Source organism: Hypanus sabinus, chromosome 7 (assembly GCF_030144855.1).
Source record: "Hypanus sabinus isolate sHypSab1 chromosome 7, sHypSab1.hap1, whole genome shotgun sequence".
Lineage (NCBI taxonomy): Eukaryota > Metazoa > Chordata > Chondrichthyes > Myliobatiformes > Dasyatidae > Hypanus > Hypanus sabinus.
The window spans coordinates 37931087-37953553 of NC_082712.1; the positions used below are offsets into that span (position 1 = coordinate 37931087).

Sequence of the window (22467 nt, forward strand, 5' to 3'; positions counted from 1 at the left end):
TCACGACCTTGTCAGTTTCCTCCGGGCACTCTGGTTTTCTCCCATATTCCAAAGATGTCTGGGTCGGTCAGTTAATTAGTCACATGTGTGTAATTGGGTAGCGCGGGCTCATTGGGTCAGAATGGCCTATGCTGTAACTCTAAATAAATTTAAAAATATATAATCTATGCATCTATCAAGTCACACCGTGGCCTTTACTCCAGGGATATCAAGCCAACCCTATCAATGTCTCTCCGTAACTAAAATGTCCACTCCAGATAATGTCCCGGTGAATGTCCTCTGCACTCTCTCCAGCATAGCCATATCCTTCCCATAATTATTGACCAGAACTGCACACTACACACCAAGTGCTGTATGACCAGTGTTTTGTAAAGTTGCAACATAACGTTTTATATTCTCTGCCTCAACTATGAAGGCAAGCATGCCATGTGCCTGCTACAAGAGATATACCTTTATCCTATTCCTCTTCCTTCCAACCTTCCCTGGAACTTAAAATTGTTTTCTCTCTTACCCTGTTATGATGAAGTTTGAATTCAATGTCACTGCCTTATCAGATTTATCTAAGAGAAGAAAGAGCTTATTCATTCTCAAGCTCTGACATTAGTTCCCCTCCCTTTTCACCTCACCACATCTGATTTACTTTTCCTGTTATTACATTTTCTTCTTCTGCCACTGCTTTGCCCTATCTTCTCTGAGACCCTTGGTGCTCTGATTCTTGCCTGATGTGTTGCTTGAGAATATCACTTAAGCCTGGGATGAAACTTGGAAGAGATACGTAAGGAAAAATGGGGATCTTAAAGGTCAATTCTCTGGCTGCTTGGGGAAGATATGATAAATGAAGGAACAGCTTTCAGAAAGCAGACGCTGTGATATTCTGTGCAACATTTTATTAATTACTGTTTTTTTTTGTCCACTGGCATTGGCTTATTTTTTATTCCCAAGCCTCCACACTAACCTTTGTTCTCAGGCTTACACCTCTCTGTTTGGACACTCCCTGCATACACATACAACTCTGCAAATCTTTTAATGTTTGCGTTAAAGTGACTCATTTTCTGATGTAGAAACTGCACTGGTCAGAATGGTAAATCTTATAATTTGATTTTTTAAAATTCTGTAAATATAATGCAGTGAAAGCAATGATTATTAGAATGAGAATGCTTAAATCTAATATTAAGGAGAAGTAACGTAGATCATGCAAATAGTAAAGACAAAAACAAAAATCACTGTAACCCTCTACATTTAATTTGAGGTGGGCTAAATGTCCAAAGTTAGTTGAGAAGACCTGGTGAACAGTCACCATGGGTTCAAAACTCACAATAATGATGGAGAAAGGGACGAGCAATTTAGATTTTTTTAACCGAAGGAAGGCTTACTTTTAACAGGATGAGAAGAGAATGGGTGAGGGTAAATTGAACCAAACTAAGACCAAGTAAGAGCTGTAATGAAACAATGAAATTCCTTTCAAGAGCAGTTGAGGTATATTACTAGAAGGGCAAAGAAGAACAACGTTCAGAACTCTATGAATGACTCATAAACTATGATGAATCACAAAAGGGGTTATATGACGCATAGTAGGTGAATAATTCAAGTGTACACAGTAAGCTTCAAGGGCATTGTAAGCTTAAGCAAGTAAATAAATCAAGCAAACAAAGAACAAGGATGCTGAATGTTAGTTAACGTAAAATGGAATCCAGAATCCTTTCACATGACTGTAAATAATATGCAGATAATAAAAAGAGTGTGGCTGACAGCAATTTAAGATAATCTATGCATACATGCAGAGGGCAAGGCCAGAGTACTGTATTTAATGTTTTGTAATATTCTTTACCACAATAAGAGGACACTGTATTATCTTAGTGGAGAATGACTTAGCAGGGATAATGGGTGTGGTGAAAATGACCAAGGAAAAAGCATTAGAAAAGTTGGCTGTGCACAAAGTAGATAAACCACCCAATCCAGATGAAATGCATTGTTGGTTGTGGAAGGACCCAGGGTAAAGGTCCATTATCCTTCCTAGGAGCAGGGGAGGAGATAAAGAACTGGAAATTTCAATATTGGTGTGGCAGGAAATGCCAGGCAACTAAGGGCATGTCCATTTAACCCCGGTGGCAGAGAAATGTTTAGATGTACTGTATTAGTATTCCAACAATGGAAATATAATAAGCGCTTTTTGAAATTTGAGCCAATGGGAGACAGACAGCAAGGAATGGTTAAAGATAAATCACATTTGATAAAGTAATGAAGAAGACTGATGATTGCAATGTAGTAGATACCACCTACATGGGTTTTCAGAGGGTATTTGGCAAGATTCCTTATAAAAGGTAAGCAAACTGATGATAAAGTGTGTAAAATGGTCAAAGGCAAAATTCATTTAAAAATGTCTTAAGAACAGAAGTTAAAGTAATGAAGCTATTGTTTGCCGGGCAAGAGGATTGTATATAATTGCGTTTGCCAGCATCAGTGCTTTTTTAAAGATACGGTAATGGCCTGAATATGAATGCAATTAATCTAAAATTTACAAATGGCATTAAATTCAGATGTATGGTAAACAGTGAAGAGATTATAATAACAATTCTTAGATTTTATAGGACCACATAGAAAATTAAATTATATTTGGTAATCCTGCCAAAATAATCTATATTAATAATTAATTACTTTATATAAATAATCAGTGCTATGAAGTTAGGTTATATACAATGACAGCTCAAATTCCGTAAATAAGATTATTGGAATCACCAAGACATTTTGTTACATTAATGTGACAGATAATCAACTGTCCCAGCATTGCTGGTTCTTGTCCTGGGCCACACTTTTTCTCACACTAGTAGCTGAGGCACAATTTTCCACTCGGAGTCCAGCCCCCAGCATTTCAGCAACTTCCCCAAACTTACTGGCCCACAGAAATGTCACAAAGTCTCAGACATTCACAAACATTAAAAATCATGCAGAGACACACTTCCCTTTTTAAATGTAAAAGTTAATAGATCAAAGTAAAAATACACATAGGTGATGGGACGCAATTAAATAAATCTAAATTAACTTGAAAGCTAATTTCATCTCTTCATTTCTTTGGGTATGCAGTACAGGCACAGGGTTAAACCTGGCACAAACCTGGTAGGAATTCACCAGTAGATCCCAGTGGATCTCAGTGGAAAACCTGCCATGGTGTAATAGAAATAGTGAGAGAGGGAAAAGGCACTGTTTAAGACTTTTCAAAGTGAAAGTTGCAAATCATTGTGAAGAGTACCTTCACTAAATATATAGACAGCAGTTCAAGCGGATGGATCACCATTAGCTGCTCAGGAGCAATTTGAGATGGAAAATCAATCCTGGCATTCCAGTAATAACCACTTAGAGAAGCGTGTTCGAATCTTGCACCCACCTTCCCCACTCCAGATATCGTTCCTGGATACCAGGTGGCAGCTGAGAGCTTGGCAGCATGTAGTTTCCAAAGCTCATCTCTATCCAGTGATACTGCTGTTAAAGCACATTTATATAAAGGCAGTTGGGTTAACAGGAATAAAATTTCCAGCCTCTGTCATGAGTTCTACTCTTCCATCCTCCATCTACCTCCCTACTTCACCAGGGCTGATAAGATATACTCGAGGCTACTGGATAGGCAAAAAAAGGGGAGATGGATTTTGAAATCTTCCCTGGTCAAAGTCGCAGCAGATAACTGGAGGAAGTGAATGTGGTACCTTTATTCAAGAAGGGCAGCAGGGAAAAGCCATTTAGTCAGAGAGGAGGGAGTACAATGATTGTGCTAGCGAATTATCAGAAAAATTTAGAGAGGCAAGATTAATCTGTAAATAGGGAGGTGGAGATTCATCAAATGTAGTCAGGACGGGTTTGTAAAGGGTAGATTCTGTTTGTCTAATTCGATTGAATTACTCAAAACCTTAACATTGATAGTGTTGATGAAGATAGTACAGTTGGTGTGATTTAAATGGACTTCAGTAAAGTCCTTAACAAGGTCTCACATAGGAAACTAGCTCAAAGGAATAAGGGCCCGTCGGACGCAGAACAACTTGCCAAATTGGATCCAGTACCAGCTTAATAATGGAAGTCAGAGGATGATGTTGAATGCTCTTTTGCTATTGGAAGCCTGTGATCTGTAGCATATGCAAGAATTGTTGATGAATCCATTATTCCATGATAGATGGATTTAATTCCAAGAAAATATGAGTGGTTGTGTTTTGGGAGAACTAATAAAGATTAGGAAATACCTAATGACTAGTAGGACCCTAGGAAGTATGGAGACAGGAGCTAAGGTAGATAAAGTGGATACCTGTTTTCATTATGTATGTCATTAGATGTATGAGCATGGGAACACCACCATGTGGAAGTTAATCCCATACTTCCACAACTTCAAAATATATAATTGTTTTTCACCAGCACCAAGTCAAAATCCTAGAATTCTGTCCAAACAGCATTGTTTGTTTACCCAAACCTCAAGGTCTGCTGCAGTTCAAGAAGACAGCTCACCACCTTCTTAAGGGCAAGTAGGGATAAGTAATTAAATGCTAGCTCAGCCTATGAAGTCCACATCCATCCAATGAATAAAGAAAAACAATAATCACTATCAAAGAAAGCCGATAGAAGGCAGATTACTATCTAAATGGAGTCAAGTTAGGAAAAGGGGAAGTACAACAAGATCTAGGTGTTCTTGTACATCAGTCAATGAAAGCAAGCATGCAGGTACAGCAGGCAGTGAAGAAAGCTAATGGCATGCTGGCTTTTATAACAAGAGGAATTGAGTATAGGAGTAAAGAGGTCCTTCTGCAGTTGTACAGGGCCCTGGTGAGACCCCACCTGGAGTATTGTGTTCAGTTTTGGTCTCCAAATTTGAGGAAGGACATTCTTGCTATTGAGGGAGTGCAGCATAGGTTCACAAGGTTAATTCCTGGGATGGCGGGACTGTCATATGTTGAAAGATTGGAGCGACTGGGCTTGTATACACTGGAATTTAGCAGGATGAGAGCGGATCTGATTGAAACATATAAGATTATTAAGGGATTGGACACGCTGGAGGCAGGAAGCATGTTCCCGCTGATGGGTGAGTCCAGAACTAGAGGCCACAGTTTAAAAATAAGGGGTAGGCCATTTAGAACAGAGATGTGGAAAAACTTTTTTGCCCAGAGAGTGGTGGATATGTGGAATGCTCTGCCCCAGAAGGCAGTGGAGGCCAAGTCTCTGGATGCTTTCAAGAGAGAGTTGGATAGAGCTCTTACAGATAGCGGGGTCAAGTGATATGGGGAGAAGGCAGGAACAGGGTACTGATTATGTATGATCAGCCATGATCACAGTGAATGGTGGTGCTGGCTAGAAGGGCCGAATGGCCTACTCCTGCACCTACTGTTTATTCTCTATTGACTATTGTCACTGTTATTTTTAATAAATTACATGCAGAATCTCTCATCAGAATTTCCTTCAGGCTTGACAAGAAGCTCAGAGGCCTTGGTTTTCACCGTCCCCTGTGCATCTGGATCCTGGACTTCCTGTCAGATAGCCAACAGATGGTAAGAGTGGGCTCCCTCATTTCTGCCCCTCTGACTCTCCACACAGGAGCCCCCTACGGCTATGTACTAGGCCTCCTCCTTTACTCACTGTATACCCATGACTTTGTCGCCACCCAATCTGTTAATTAAATTTGCAGATGATACTACATTGATTGGCCTTATCTCAAATAATAATGAAGAACTCATCACCCTGACACAGTGGCGTCAAGAAAACAACCTCTCCCTCAATGGCGCAAGAACAAAGGAGCTGGTTGTGGACTACAGGAAGAATGGAGACAGGCTAACTCCTATTGACATCAACTGATCTGGGATTAAGAGGGTGAACAGGTTTCAGTTCCTTGGCATACACATCACTGAGGATCTCATGTGGTCTGTACATACCGGCTATGTGGTGATAAAAGCACAACAGCACCTCTTTCACCTCAGACAGTTGAGGAAGTTTGGCATGAGCCCCCAGATCCTAAGGACTTTCAACAGGGGCACAATTGAGAGCATCCTGACTGGCTGCATCACTGCCTGTTATGGGAACTGTACTTCCCTCAATCGCAGGACTCTGCAGAGAGTAGTGCGGACAGCCTAGCCCATCTGTAGATGCTATTCAGGACATTTACAGCAACGGGTACATAAAACGGGCCTAAGGATAACTGGGGACCCGAGTCACCCCAACCAGAAACTGTTCCAGCTGGTACCATCTGGGAAACGGTGCCACAGCATAAAAGCCAGGACCAACAGGCTCTGGGACAGCTTCTTCCACCAGGCCATCAGACTGATTAATTTACACTGACACAATTGTATTTCTAAGCTATATTGACTGTTCTGTCATATATCTTGCTGTACAGACTGTTTATTACAAATTACTATAATTTGCATATTGCGCATTCAGACAGAGACGTAACGTAAAGATTTTTACTCCTCATGTATGTGAACGATGTAAGAAGTAAAGTTAATTCAATCTCTGTAGTGCCAGTTGCCCAGTTCCAACAATGATTTTGTTTGTTGTAATATAGAGGTAATTCAGAGTAACATTATACCATACTTAATTTTCTTTTGCATTAGTGTATCCTCATTCTAACATCTTGAGGTCTCAATTTTCAGCTCTGCTTATAAGACTCTAGCTTCTCCTTGACCATTATGAATTCTCTTCGGGATTACCCCTACTCCCTGTTTGCAATCAGAAGCCTGTTGATAAATGTGCATTGTGCACAGGAAATTGGACATTGAAAACATTGCTGCTTCTGCAAATGATAGTGTGCAACGGAGATGACAGAAAGGACAGTCAGGTGATGAGGCATAATCACAGCCAGTGCGATGAGTTACAGGGCAATAGAGGCATGGTGCAGTTAAAACAGAAAGCAACAAATACAGGACTGAAAATGTTATATTTGAATGCACTCAGCATAAGAAATAAAATAGACAATCTTGAAATTCAGCTACAGATTGGCAAGTATGACGTTGTGGCCATCTCTGAAACTTGGCTAAAGGATGGCTGCCATTGGGAGTTGAATGTCCAAGGATATACAGTGTATTGGAAAAATAGGTTAGTAGGCAGAGGGGTTGGTGTAACCCTGTTTATAAGAAATAATTTTAAATCATTAGAAAGGGATGGCATAGGATCGAAAGGTGTAGAGTCTCTGTGGGTTGAGTTAAGAAATGGCAATGGTAAAAGGACCCTAATGGCAGTTGTATACAGGCCTCCAAACAGCAGGGTGGGATGTGGATTACAAATTACACCAGGAGATAGAAAAGGCATGTCAGAAGGGCAATGTCATGATAATCATTGGGGATTTTAACATGAAAGTGGATTGGGAAAACCAGGCCAATACTGGACCTCAAGAGAGAGAATTTGTAGAATCTAAGGGATAGCTTTTTAGAACAGCTTGTTGTTAAGCCCAATAGGGGATTGGTTGTGAGGAATTCGGTGTTGTGCAATGATCCGGAGGTGATAAAAGAGTTTAAGATTAAGGAACCCTTAGGGAACAGTGATCACAATATGATCGAGTTCACTTTGAAATTTGAGAAGGAGAAACTAAATTCCAATGCATCGGTATTTCAGCGGAATAAAGGAAATTACAATGGCATGAAAGGGGAACTGGCCAAGATTGACTGGAAAGGGACACTAGCAGGAAGGACAGCAGGGAAGCAATGACTGGAGTTTCTGCAAAAAGTGAAGGAAGTGCAAGACAGATATATTCCAAATAAGAAGAAATTTTCAAATGGAAGAAGGACACTACTGTGGCTGACAAGTGAAGTCAGAGCCAAAGTAAAAGCAAAAGAGAGGGTATGCAAGGAAGCCAAAGCTAGTGGGAAGATAGAGGATTGGGAAGCTTTTAAAAACTTGCAGAAGGAAACTAAGCAGTTCATTAGGAAGGAAAAGATGAATTATGAAAGGAAGCTGGTGACTAATATCAAAGAAAATAATAAAGGATAAAGAGCATGGAGGGTAGATATAGGACTGATACAAAATGACGCTGGAGATATTGTAATGAGAGATGCAGAGATGGCAGAGGAACTGAATGTGTATTTTGCATCAGTGTTCATAGTGGAAGACATCTGCAGTATACTGGACATTCAAGAGTGTCAGGGAAGTGAAGTTTGTGCATTGAAAATTACAACTGAGAAGTTGCTCAGGAAGCTTAATGGTCTGAGGGTGGATAAATCTCCTGGACCTGATGGAATGCACCCTCAGGTTCTGAAAGAAGTAGCTGGAGAGATTGCAGATGCATTAATAATGATCTTTCACGAATCAATAGATTCTGGCATTGTAGCTGATGACTGGAAAATTGCAAATGTCACTCTGCTGTTTAAGAAGTGGGGAGGCAGCAGAAAAGAAACTATAAACCTGTTAACCTGATTTAGTAGTTGGGAAGTTGTTGAAATCCATTGTTAGGGATAAGATTACAGAGTACCTGGAGGCACATGACAAGATAGGCCAAAGCCAGCATGGTTTCCTGAAAGGAAAATCTTGCCTGACAAACCCTCCGCAAACTTTTGAGGAAACTACAAGCAGGGTCAACAAAGGAGATGCAGTAGACATGGTGCACTTGGATTTTCAGAAGGCCTTTGACAAGGTGCCGCACATGAGGTTGCTTAGCAAGATAAGAGCCCATGGAATTACAGGGGAGTTACGAGCATGTGTGGAGCATTGGCTGATCGGTAGAAAAAAGAGAGTGGGAAGAAAGGGATCCTATTCTGGCTGGCTGCCTGTTTCCAATGGAGTTCCACAGGGGTTAGTGTTGGGACTGCTACTTTTTATAAAGTATGTCAATGATTTGGACTATGGGATTAATGGATTTGTTGCTAAGTTTGCCGATGATACAAAGATAGGTGGAGGAGCGGGTGGTGTTGAGAAAACAGAGAGCCTGCAGAGAGACTTAGTTAGTTTAGAGGAATCGGCCTAAAAAAAAAGCAAAAAAGAGATTTTGGTTGAAGGATTCATTTGTCATTAAACCCATCGTACGTTGTATAAGGAAATGGAGTTTTAATATCGTCCTGCTATGAATTGTTTTTATAGCATCAATGAGTAAATGGAAGCAATCCCAATGTGACCAAGCTTTGCCTACTTACTTCATGTGCCTGATATTGAAATAAAATCAACTTACATCAGCAAAAAAGGCTTCTCATGGTAGGCAAACAAAATAATTCTCATTATTGTAACTGCAAAATTGTAGCTAAAGAGTAATCTAGCACTGAGTCCTTTCATGCTTCACAAATACAATAAGAAATGTTGTTGGGTGATGTGTGCTGTTACGAATGTGCCGCAACTCTGAGGGGCCGAAGGGTACAGAGTCACCCCATCCTTTTTGAGAATTGCAAGATGTCTATTAATTCGGGTCTGGGACCCAGGAAATGAGAGAGAGACATCTAGAATACGCAAGGTTTGGAATGTGTTCTGACCTCAGCAAAACGGAACCGCTGATAACGGCCATTGTCTCTTGGAGACGGAATTGTGTATTGAGTACTGTACTATTCATTGAAGCCCTCAGGGGACAAACAGAGTGGTCTGGTTGAGGGATTGCATCATCCCAACCTGATTGACATCTGAGACCCCGTGAGTGAGGATAAAAGAGGGGTCTGGGGAACACCCCTCAGACGCACCAGGAGAAACGCTAGAAATCCAGTGACAGCGTTTTATAGCAAAAGCCGGTGAGAGCTCATGTGTGTCCTCCCTTGCCTGGGTGGCGAGCTCACCACGGAAGAATGGTTTAGCTAAAGGAGAGGCCACAAGTGAACGGCCACACCAATGGGACTCCGACGGATCGAAATCATAAAAGGAAAATCGGCAAGTTTTTCTCCAAATCTCTCTCTCTCTCCCACCATTGCAACCCAGTGGTCCCCAAAGGCTGCAGCCTGCATGAACTGAGTGAACTTCATATTTCCATCGGACAATACATTATCCCTTAGACAAAGATAGAGCTCATTTCTTATGGATTAATATTATACCCGCACTTTTAGATTTAGTATTGACGATGTATATTATCTGTATATTTGCATTGATATTATTTTTGTGTATTTTTACTAATAAATACTGTTAAAAATTGTATCACCAGACTTCAACAGACCTCTATCTTTGCTGGTAAGTGACCCAGTTACGGGTTTCATAACAACGTGGGGCCTCGTCTCGAGATTTGATACCAAATTGGAGGGCCAGTAAATCGGGCTTTTAAGTCCAAACTTAGATCTGGTTGCACGGGCAACCAGACGGAAAACCAACAAAGATGGACATAGACGAATTTATAGAAAACCCAACTCTGGAGGCACTAGAGGTGGCCACAAAGTCGGACTTGATAAATATTGCGAAAGGACTAAATCTTGCAGAGGTGAGATTGTCGATGAAAAAGTGGGAGGTGCGGATCAGTATTATATTGTGAAGAATGTGTTTTTGGCTGAGGTATTGGAAAATATCCCTGAAAAGGCACCAGCTAGTGGGACGGCTCAGTTAGAGTTCAAATTAAGGTTGGAACATGAAATTAAGTTAAAGCAGCTGGAAGCAGCTGAAAAGGAAAAAGAAAGAACCGAAAAGCAACGGAAGCATGAGCTCCAGCTAAAGGAGTTAGAGGTGAAAAGGGAGAAGGAAAGAGCTGAGAAGCAGAGGGAGCATGAAATTAAGTTAAAACAGCTGGAAGCAGCTGAAAAAGAGAAGAAGAGAGCCGAGAAGGAGAGGGAGTATGAGGAGAAGGAGAAACAGAGGCAACATGACTTGGACATGGAGAAGCTAAGGCAAGAGCGAAGAGCTCAAGGGTCAGACCGAGAGGAGCGGTTTAATGTTAGTAGGGAGTTTAGGTTAGTACCTCCGTTTGAGGAGACGGATGTTGATAGTTATTTCTTGCATTTTGAAAAGGTGGCAGTGAGTCAGAAGTGGCCCAGAGATCAGTGGGTGGCGTTGTTACAAAGTGTGTTAAAAGGGAAAGCACAACGTGCATATGCGGCATTGTCTGTGGACGAGGAGGAGTCTGAGAATTATGAGGAAGTAAAGCAGGCCATTCTTCAGACCTACAAATTGGTACCTGAGGCCTATAGACAAAAGTTCAGAAATTTAAAGAAAGGGTGGAATCAGATGTATGCAGAGTTTGCCTATGAGAAGGGTGTGCTCTTGGATCGTTGGTGTGCAGCAGAAATGGTGGAAGAAGATTTTTGGCGTCTCAGGGAGTTAATTCTGATTGAGGAATTTAAAGGTTGTGTTTCGGATGATACCCGGATGTATTTGAATGAGAAGCCGAATAAGTTCATATCTGAATTTGCTAGGTTCGTTGATGAATATGCCCAAACCCACAAGACAAAGTTTTCCTCAAATAAAAGTTACCAGAAAGACCGTAGGAACGGTAGAGAAACCCCGCTGGCTGAGGCAGAGATCCCGCGGGGAGCTAGCGGTAAAATTAAGGAGGAGGAAAGGCAAGGTGGCAGGGGAGGTCCTGGCTTGACCTGTTTTAATTGTGGAAAGGTGGGTCATATTGCATCTAAGTGCTTTGCTCCAAGGAAGGAGGTAGGAAAAGGGAGAGCAGCAGTCCCTACAGGGTGTATTGTGGTGATCAGTAAATTGACGAGAAAGCCCCAGGTAGACAGAATACAAGAGGAGCCTGAGAAATTTATTTCAGAAGGAACCGTGTCTGTGAAAGAGGGAGGCACATCAGTTCCAGTGTGGATCTGGAGAGACACGGGAGCTGAGCTGTCATTGATTCACAGTACGTTACTAGATTTTGGTCCTGAGACTGGAGAGGTAGCTTTGAAAGGCATAGGAAAAGGGACAGAAGCCGTGCCTTTGCGTAGGATCATTATAAATTGTTAGCTGATATCTGGACCAGTTGAAATAGGGGTGCGATCAGAATTTCCAAGAACTGACGTAGACATCCTTCTGGGTAACGATTTAGCTGGTGGTGACATTTGGTCGGCCATGGAGCTGACGAGCCAGCCTGTAAGTGTTGAGGACCCACCCCTAGATTCCAAGATCTATCCCGCATGCGCGACCACTCGCAGCGTGTCGAGAAAGGCAGCTGAGAAAGAGGCCAGTTTAATTCAGGCTAGTATCATCGGACTTCAACGGACGTCTCCATCTTTGCTGGTAAGTGACCCAGTTACGGGGTTCGTAACAGTACTCAGGAGCGAATTCTGATAACCTGATTACTTGGATGAATCTGCAATAAAACTGAATAATTCCATGTCCTTCATACAATCAACTGAGTAATCTAATGGTAGTCATGGAGATTATAACTTGCTGGCGAGCTTGGGCAGAGAATGAAGCCTCTTGATTTATTATGTCCGTACTAGCTTCCAAGAGAGCAACCACATTCTTTGCTACATAGTTATTTTTGTTCTAACGCTGTAAAGTATTCTCACACACATGCCCTTAAACTTACATTTAATGCTTTTCCAACTTCTCCTAACTTTAATTGACAGCAGCAATGGGTTTGCCCAGTTCATCATAGGTAAAGCCCTCCCAACCGTTGAGCAAATCTACATGAAACACCGTCATAGGAAAGCAGCGTCCATCATCATCACCCAGGCCATCAGGTACAGGGCATAAGAGCCCCTGTATTTGCACCACCAGGTTCAAGAACAGTTACTACTCCTCAACCATCAGGCTCTTGAACAAAAGGGGATAACTGGATAATTTCCCTTAACTTCACTTGCCCCATCATGGAGATGTTCCTGAACCAATGGACTCTCTTTCAAGGACTCCTCATCTCATGTTCTCATTATTTATTGCTATTTATTTATATTTGCTTTTTCACAGTCTTCAACACTCTGGTTGAACACGAGAGTTGTGTGGACTTTCATTAATCCTGTTACACTAGTGGTCACCAACCCATCAATCGCGATCAACTGGTCGATCTTTGAGACTGTTCCAGTAGATCCCGAAAAGTCATGAAAAATAAATACACAAATACTATTGAGAGATTGTTTCCAGGTTGCGGGGTTTTAGTTCCGTTCTTTCTGCCCAGTGCGCGTGTGTGTAGCTCCCCTGCCACGCACTAGTCCCCACCACCGGGCCGCGAGGAAACAATATGAGTCAGCTGCACCTTTCATCATTCCCTGTTATGCCCACTGTTGAACTTGAACCCACGCGAGGTCATTACCAAAGCGCTTCAGGGATCACTGGTTGGCCTTGGGTAACCAGTCGCTTTGTGCGGTCGGTGAGAAGTGCCTTTGCTTCTGACCTGGAGTGCAGACAGATGGGTGACACCTCTAAACCTGTTTAATGCACCGAATGTTCGTGGGGAACCCGGTGCTAAAATATTTGCAGACGATCTAATTCGGGCTCAGGGTTCCGTAAGTAGCAGAGCAGCTACCTCGCTGCGATCTACTGAAACAAACTTTTGTCAGCCGATAGATCCTACAAAGGAGGCAGGCGCCTGCCTGTCGCACCCCTCGCTCGCTCGGTCACTCTCTCCGGACTGCGACCGCCGCGGCCCCGGTACAGGAACAGACGCACCTGGGCAGCGGGCAGGCTGGCGGGAGGCTGTCTAATGAGGCAATGAAGCCCTCAAAACTGCTTCGGTACCTTGAGTCCAAGCACCCCGCACTTAAATACAAACCTGCTGAGTTTTTTTCCAGCGTTAAAAATGTGAGCAAGCGGGAAGCAGGACATCAGGTAAGTGCTGATAGCCACGTAAACTAAATTACAGAATAGACTGGACATAAGGAACCTGCTTCAAGTATCGTTGTATTCCAGTCGTGTTTAAACCCCCCCACCCCCCCATCGGCCGGTCTGCAAGAATATTGTCAATATTAAACCAGTCCGCAGTGCTAAAAAGGGATGGTGACCCCTGGTGCTCATACATTATTTCTACTTCCAGGTTGCGGGGTTTTAATTCAAGTCTTTTCTGCCCCGGTGCACATGCATGTAACTAATCGATTTGGAGTCAATCTTGCCTTTCACTGAGGCTGAGGTAGGGGATCTTGGGCTTCAAAAGGTTGGTGACCACTATGTTACATAGTAGTGACTATTCTATAGATTTGTTGAGAGTGCCCACAAGAAAAGGAATATCATGGTTGCATATGGTGATGTATTTTTACTTTGATATTAGATTTTACTTTGAACTTAGAACTTTGAACAAGTTAACCTACCTGCATGTATTTTGGCCGTAAGATAAAACATAAACTGAGTTTTGCCTTGTATCAACAGGGAAATTGGTTTGCCAATATACAGCTTTCCAGTCAACATCACTGAATTTAAAGTAGGGATTCGGCTTTAATAGAATTATTAAAATGTTCCTTAAGTTTGAAACAGCCAGGGAGGATGGGTAGTGGGGATAAGCTCCCACTACTTATTAAATGCTCCCAATGGTGTGCGTCTCAAGTAGCCCCTGACTACCAAGTCAAGCTCCTGACTTTCGTCTGTGGTTTAGCCCAGCAGAACCATTTCTACTGATTGGAGAAGGGCAAGGGCATGTTACTGGCTCCTTAAAACCAGTCACTTTGGGCAGATGGGACTTGCCAGCTGTGGCTGGCAGCTCATCTAGGAGAGGGAAAAATCTAACCTCAAACCTCCGCTGTCTTGTGGCTCTACCCACTCATAGGAAAGGCAGGCTTCTGAATTAAATTCCCAAGGAAAACTCCAGAGCGGTACTCCCTAAGGCAGTCCTACGTTGAGTTCAGTGCTGGCTGGCATCTTCTGCAATGCCACTGGTGCCAAACTGTATCAGTCTCTGCCGTTCCCATGGATTCATCAGTTGCATGGAGAGGAGACCTACTGCCCTGGCTACAAACCAGACTGCCCTGGCTTGCAAATTGGCTGGATGTAGACCGCTTGGATGTAACATTCATGGTTGACTCCAACCAACAGAGGGGCTCTTCCAACTTTAACATAATCTTCATTTGAAACGTCGGGTCCAAAGTACATCACTGTGCATAGCTAACACATGTTAAAAACTTGCAGAGTCAGCTGATTATCATGACTGATAATTTTGATGCTAACAATGCAACTTGTTCAATGTGGTGCCGCAATAACAACCTCATACTCAGTGTCAATAAAACTAAGGAACTAATCATTGACTTCAGAAAGGGGAAGCTGGGAGACCGCGTTCCAGTTCTTATTTGTGGTTGGAGATGGAGAGGGGTAGCAGCTTCAAATTCCTGGATGGATTGTCCTGGCCCAGCATGTAAATGCAATCATGAAGAGGGCTTAATTGCCTCTACTTTCTTGGAAGCTTAAGGGGAAGCAACATGTCACCAAATTCTGTAACACACTTCTGCAGATGCAGTGTTGGAAGTCTCCTGACTGGCTGTATCATGGCCTGGTCTGGCAATTCCAACATCCTGAATGCAAGAGGATGCAGGGAGTAGTGGACACAGTCTGCTTCTCCCCACAACTGGAACCATCTACATGTGATGCTGCCTCAAGAAGGTACCATCTATCAAAGGTCACCAGCGTCCAGGCCATGCCCTCTCCATAGTGGCCACCATCAGGCAGGCAAATCATAGCTTGAAAGTTCACACCAGCATCTTCAGAACAGCTACTTTCCTATGCCTAAACCTTACCCAACTTGAGCAACAAAACATAAAAGGTCATCTTTGGCACCACCAGGGATTATCATGGATTGTGTCTTTTTGTGCTTTACCTTCTTTCACAAGCTTTTTCTTCACTGTCTTGTGTAATCCATCTTCTACGCATTGCCTGAATCCGCATGTCTGTCAAACTGCTGCAAGCAAGTTTTTCATTCTGCCTGTACCTCACTGTACTTGTGCATTTGTCCATAAGCTTGATTTGACTTGTCTTCATTGTGCATGACTGAACATGTGCAAAGCAACTGAGAGGGGAAAGCCATCACCCAGTGCTGTTGAACTTTCTCATGGATTACTTGCAGGTTAGTCACTGGATCATTACTTAAGACTTCCCTTGAATTAAATACACTTTGAGTTATTTTCTTTCCTTGTTAAACTTTTTAGGAGTCTCCATGAAATGGTCTGGTGGTAATTGAAAGGTTTCTGGAAATTGAGCATGACGAAGAAAAACTGAGGAAATCCAAGGCATGAAGAGGAAGAGGCAGAAGAAACACCTAGACATACCTGTAGGGTCCATACAGTTGGAATGCTGAGATGCACAAAGAGCCCTTTTACATACCTGTCCAGTGTCACAGTGACAGCAGTCTGAAGTTGCATGCCCCCAGTTATCTCTGTCCTTCTGTTGGCTACATGGATTGTTCTTATTCCTAACTTTCTCTTGTAGCAGTCCCATGCTCTTTCTCTGTTAAATTAAATACTACATAAGTGCTGCTTCCAGCACCCATGTGGAACTCATCAATTGTATCACTGTGCTCTCCAATTCACTTGGACAATTTATGGCTCTTCAGTCCCTTGTCTGGCAATTTCTGTCTCCATCTCAGGAGATGAATTGTCCATTGACAATACTATTAACCTGCTGACTCCCACAGCTGTGGGAGTCTCTTCTCACCCAGTATCTCGTAAGGATGCCATCCCTTTCTTGAAGTTTCTCTATCTCCGTAACAACTGCACTCAAAGTGAGGACTTCTATTCCAGGACATTTGAAATGTCCCCCTTTTTCATGAAATGGAGCTGACAGAAGTTCTCACATAGTTCTTCCATTTTCCAGACTCCTACTTTCACCGTGTCTCCCTGTGAGTAGAACGAAAATGGACTTTCCCTACTCCTCGTCTCTGACTCTCCTATTCTCTATTTCTGCCAATTGCAGCAACTATCCAGACCTTTTCTCCCCCACCCCTTTCTATCTTCCAAAGGGATCAGTCTCTCCTAGACATTCTCATCTTCTCAACCCAACTCACCAATCCTTGACCACTGGTACATTTCTTTGTAACGGTTCGCATAAGTCCTCACTTATCACCATCGGTCACCTAAATAACCATTCTAGGTGATACAAAGATTCACATGTGCCTCCTCCAGCTTTCTCTACTGCATTTAGGGCTCCCAATCTGGCCCTCTACATTGATGAGACCCAAGCACAGAATAGATGACCGGTTTACAGGCAATCTACATACTGTCCACAATGAACTCCCAGTTGCATGCCATTTCAAATCCCCTTCCCTTTCCCACTACTGGTCACCAGACTTCTCCCTTGCCAGAGTGAGATATAATGCAAAATAGAAGAATGTCGCCTCATATTCCATCTGAAACTCTACAACTCAATGGCAGGAACACAGCCTTACCTCCTGTGTTTTCTCTCTCTCTCTCTCTCTCCCACCCTCCTGAACAACCACCCATCCTCTCATTTTTATCACCCATCCCTCATCTCTCCCCCCCCAACATCTATTACCCATTTTCAAGCCCTTCCACTCTGCTTCCATCCAACAATCACCCACATGTTTTGGTCCAGATGGAGGGTCTTGTCAGAAAACTTTAACTGCCCATTTTCTTCTACAGATATTACCTGACCTGCTGAATATCTTGTCTGTTGCTCCTGATTCCAGCATCTTCAGTCTCTTGTGTTTCCAGAGTTTTTTCGAAAGCTGGAGAATTCAATATTGTTGGTTCGGTATCATACCAAATATTTCTTAGAAAATATTCCACTGATGTCTATAAGCTTAAGTATTCAGCCAATTTACAAAATCAGTGGTAAAGTCTTGCTATGATAGAATTGAGATGCTAAAATACTCGGGGTTCCTGGCTTATGTAAGAATTCGGTTCCAGAGAATTTTCCATAAAATGAATTTTCTGTAAGTCAGAAATGAACAATTCCCCCAAAGTCATGATATGAAATTTCAACTCAAGTCAAGTCAAACTGAGTTCATTGTAATATGCACAAGTTTTGTTTGCAACAGCATTACAAGCATGTAGAATCAGGCAATACACAGAAAATAAATTATATATTATCCATACATAAATTACACAAAGCAGTAAAAAAGAGACTGTGTAAAACAAGACCTGGATGTAAAACAGCCTCAACAGCCCTTGAGGACATCAGGATTAATAGACCCTTCCAACCCAACAAGCTTGTATTGCCTAATTGCACAGATGTGACTGTTTAACCCACTAACCCATATGTCTTTGGAATGTGGAAGGAAGCTGAAGCACCCAAAGAAAACCCATACAGTCACGGGGAGAATGCACAAACTTCTACAGTCAGTGGCAGAATTAAACCCAGATCGTTGGTGCTGTAATAGCATTCATCTAACTACTTTGGTAGCATGTTTCTACGGGTGATCTCTGCTCCGTTTCCTGGTGAAGAGATTTGACTCTGGTTTCTGAGGACTGAGTCTGGGTGAATTTGTTACATTTTTTATAAATCAGGGTTTTGTAATCTTGCATCAAAACAAAAATTATCATTCAAGAGCTCCCTTCAATCCACATGTAAATCACTTGAACTCGTAGTTGCATTTATTTCTTCCTCATTCAGATTTGTTAAACAATCAGATCACATGATGTAGCAACATGATGCTAGATCACATGATGTAGCAACATGATGTACTTTCGGAAGTGATCCAATGAATTCATATAGGAAAACAACATTACTTGCGTAGCAAGCTGAGAAATACCTTCCTGAAAATTCATCTGCCTTGATTTTTCAGCGTTAAAATTATCTGCATGATCTTTATAAAACTTGTAAGAAAACAATGAAATTGGTGAATGTGTTTTCATAAGCAGCATGGATTACTCATTGAATTCCTCACATATCCCCACTGCTCTATCCTTGATGTTCAGCACTTAAAGAGGCACAACAACACTGTAGCAGCAGCACTCTTACATGTCTTGTTGAAAAGGGATGACAACATGCTGGAATAAAGGGAGGAATGGAAGAGTCCTCCTGCTGGGATAAAAGTGTAGCGAATCTACACAGAGGTGTCGTTGGAGAGCAGTGGGGAACAGTGTAAGATGGAAGCATCTTTCTCGTACATGCACTGCTGGCAGGTTGCTGTCAGGGAGATACCTGTGAGACATGAGTGCCCTCTCTGAATTCTTGCAATGCACATGGAGCATTGAATCCAAATTACATTGCAAACTATAGCTTGCTACCGTAGGACAACTACAGAGTAAAGAAGTAATTCTCAATTGGCCATTCACTCATATCCCTGAGTTCAATTCCATTGCCTTCAACACAGTGGGTGATATCAATCACTGCCAATCCAATCAGCGTGTAATCAATTATACACACAGAGGACCAAGGGCAAATTTAGAGATCTTTTCAATGCATGCCAAAAGAATTTGATAGTATTTTGGATTTTTGTTTAAATTGCTATACATGCCTATAGAATGCTTGTGCCAATCAAGTCATATTCCTCAAAATCCTTTAATTATCTTTACGAAAGTTTTCGTCAATAGGAAGATATTATTTTTTAATTTCCAGTTTTCTTAAGGCTTTAAAATAATTAGTCTCCGTAGAAAATAATTAATGAAATAGGGAGGTGTCAGGGTTAGCATGTTTCAGCTTGTGACAATTTTTTTTTTGCTGCCCTCTGTGAGTCTTTCTTTAATCCTGTCACATTGATTTATTGGGTAACCTGGTTGTCTGATGGCTTTCAGTAAGATAGGTGTGAATTGACCACCCAGTAATCTATAGTTATGAGTTTCAGGAAATTTAAAACCAGAATTGAGGGGAGCCCTTACAGTTTCAGTACCAGAGTAAATAAGAGACCAGAAAGTTTCAACATTGTGTAACATTGATTCAAGAAATACTTGGCAAGAAAATCAAACTAAATAATAGAGTGACAACTTTTTCATCACAGCTACAGAAATGTAGGCTTATCTTGAGATATTTCATTACTGTGCTTGAGTTTTTCATTCCTTCACTCATCCATTTGCCAGACAGAATTGAGATTTTCAAATCACATGGTCTGGATTTTTACCATTTACCATCCATTGTACTTTTCATTACTTCCTCTGCAGAGCTGAGGGAAGCAATCTTCTACAAAACCTGCCCTTTTGTCTTACCTCATAAAGTCACCTTAAGACCATAATAGGAGCAGGAGTGGGACCTGGCTGTACTACCTCAACACCATTTTCCATTCAACAATACTCAGTCCCTCACCATTTAAAACCATTCTGATTTGTGTACCAGTTATATTTGCCATGTTTTATCCACTCAATTTATTCATAATCCTTTTATATCCTCCTCTTCCCTACTCACTCTAATCTAGATTTGGATCTTCAGCAATTTTGAAATATGACAGTTGGTTCCCCTCAAGCCAAGTCATTGACATAAATCTGAATGACCTTGGCCCAAGCACTGACCTCAGACCAAAATCAGAAACATGGATCCAGGACAAAATCCCATACACCATAAACTGTACTTATATACCCTCAGTGGCCAATTTAATAGATGCCTCTGCTCATTAAGGAAAATTATAAATTGTGGCAGCAATTCAATTCGTAAAAATGTGCAGAGTTTCAGTTGTTGTTCAGATCTACCATCAGAATAGGGAAGGAATGGGATCTAAATGACTTTGACTGAGGAATGATTGTTGGTGCCGGATGGGGTGGTTTGAATATCTCAGAAACTACTGATCACCTGGGATTTTCATGCATAACAGTCTCTGGAGTTCACAGAAAATGTTGCAAAAGACAAATCAAAACAAAAATAAATAAAGCAGTTTTGTGGGCAAAAACACTTTGTTAATAAGAGAGGTTAGGGGAGAATGACCAGATTGGTTCAAGCTGACAGGAAGGCGACAATATCACAAACAACCACGTGTTGCAACACTGGTATGCAGAAGAGTATTTCTGAATGCACAACACGTCAGAACTTGAAGTGGATGGGCTACAGCAGCAGAAGACAACGGGCATATATTCAGTGGCCACAGGGTGTAGGTTCAAAGAGTTTGGAACATATGAAGCATAGATGAGCTTTAGAACACATTTGCTATCTGTATTTGGAAAGCAGGTTATGTTGTGAGGGCATTACAATGATCAATGTCAAGGAAACTAGCATGCTGACTAAGCTGTGAGAACACTGACTGTCAGTATAACATTTTGAGAGCTGGTATCCATTTCAGCACTGCTATTTACCTTCACCTCATATACAAAATGCTTAGGTTTCAGTTTTCACCTGAAGGTGAATCCCAGAACGTGAGTGTACTAGAATTACATGTAATAAGATAGATAACTTCTTCAATAATCTATATCATTATTCAGAAACAAATATTGGGAATTGTTTTGAATTATTGCTTATTGTTTGAGCTGTCAGTTTTCAGAGTTGGGGGGATCATATCAACTTTTGTTAGTTTACTTGCTTGTTGTACAAATACCTGACTGGATAATCGTTGTAAAGCATCTCCAGAAATGTTAACCACGCAAAAGCATATTATTGCTTTCAAATACAGTTTAAGCTGACACCAGAGACAGCAGATGATGGAATCTGGAGATAAATTCAAGCTTCAGGAGGAACTCATTGGGTCAGACAGCATGTGTGGAAGGAAATAGACAGTCCACTTATCTCTACGTATGCTGCTTGACCTTCAGTTTAAAAAAAAATTATTCTATTGAGATACAGTTATTGAGATAAAGGCCCTTCCAGGCCTTTAAGTCGCACCACCAAGCAACCTTAGCCCAATCACGGGACAATTTACAATGACCAATTAACCTACTAACCGGTACATCTTTGGCCTGTGGGAGGAAACTGGAGCACCCAGAGGAAACCCGTGCGGTCACAGGGAGAGAACTGCTTGTAGACAGTGGTGGGAAATGATCCCAGGTTGCTGGCATTGTGAACAGTTTTGCTAACCACTACGCTACCATGCTGCCTCCGGCTTTTCATACTGGGAAAAATGGTTTAACTACATAATGCCTGATAGGCCTGATTTTATTCTCACAAATCAATGAATCTGTTGTAAAAAAAAAATCACTCCCTACTTGTACATAGTTCTTTCCTTTTGCTTGTTTTTTTCTTTCCACTCTTTTCTATAAGTGTATACCCCAGATAAATACTTTGTGGAGATTTTGTGATATATATGATTATGTGATGTATATGTACAATGTCTGAAATACATCTTATAGAAATGTTTGTTTGATGAACTTCAATAAAAAAATAAATTACAAAACAAATTTCATCACAAACTCTCTTTCTTGACCACATCCAACCTGCACCCTAGCAACAGTCTTTCGGCTAAGCTAAACCATCCACAACATCTGCATCCTGTTAGAGAGCAGCTCTGGTTGAAATGTCCCAGCCATCAGTAACACTGTTAACTTGTGTCTCTAGCATTCTCTGACCACCTCACATCTGCTAATACTTTGCTGATTATTGAAGAAGTTACTTACCTATCTACCTTACCACATGTGATTAGTGTCCAGTAAGACGGTGGTACGTTCAGTCGCAGCAACCTCTCTGGGTCAAAACAAAGGTGCAATTGTGTATCCTTTACATCTTTTTTATGATCACAAGGCACTCTGAATATTAAGAACATCATGGACTGCAGGTCTACCCCATTAGCAAGTTGTTCGACAGCAGTGAATCTGGACTTGTTGCAAACCGTGTTGCTGCCTGCTCTAGGAATGTGTCAGTCCAAAAAATGGTGCAAATAATGGTCTTGGGCATTTTTCTTGT

General features: G+C 41.7%; 1 long non-coding RNA gene across 1 annotated transcript; it reads left to right on the forward strand.

The window, feature by feature from the left end:
* Positions 1 to 11985: 11985 nt before the first annotated feature.
* Positions 11986 to 21954, forward strand: LOC132396711 (uncharacterized). Its single transcript, XR_009513084.1, has 3 exons — positions 11986 to 12075; positions 13811 to 13927; positions 15903 to 21954. It is a non-coding gene; the product is annotated as an uncharacterized LOC132396711 (long non-coding RNA).
* The last annotated feature ends 513 nt before the right edge of the window (positions 21955 to 22467 follow it).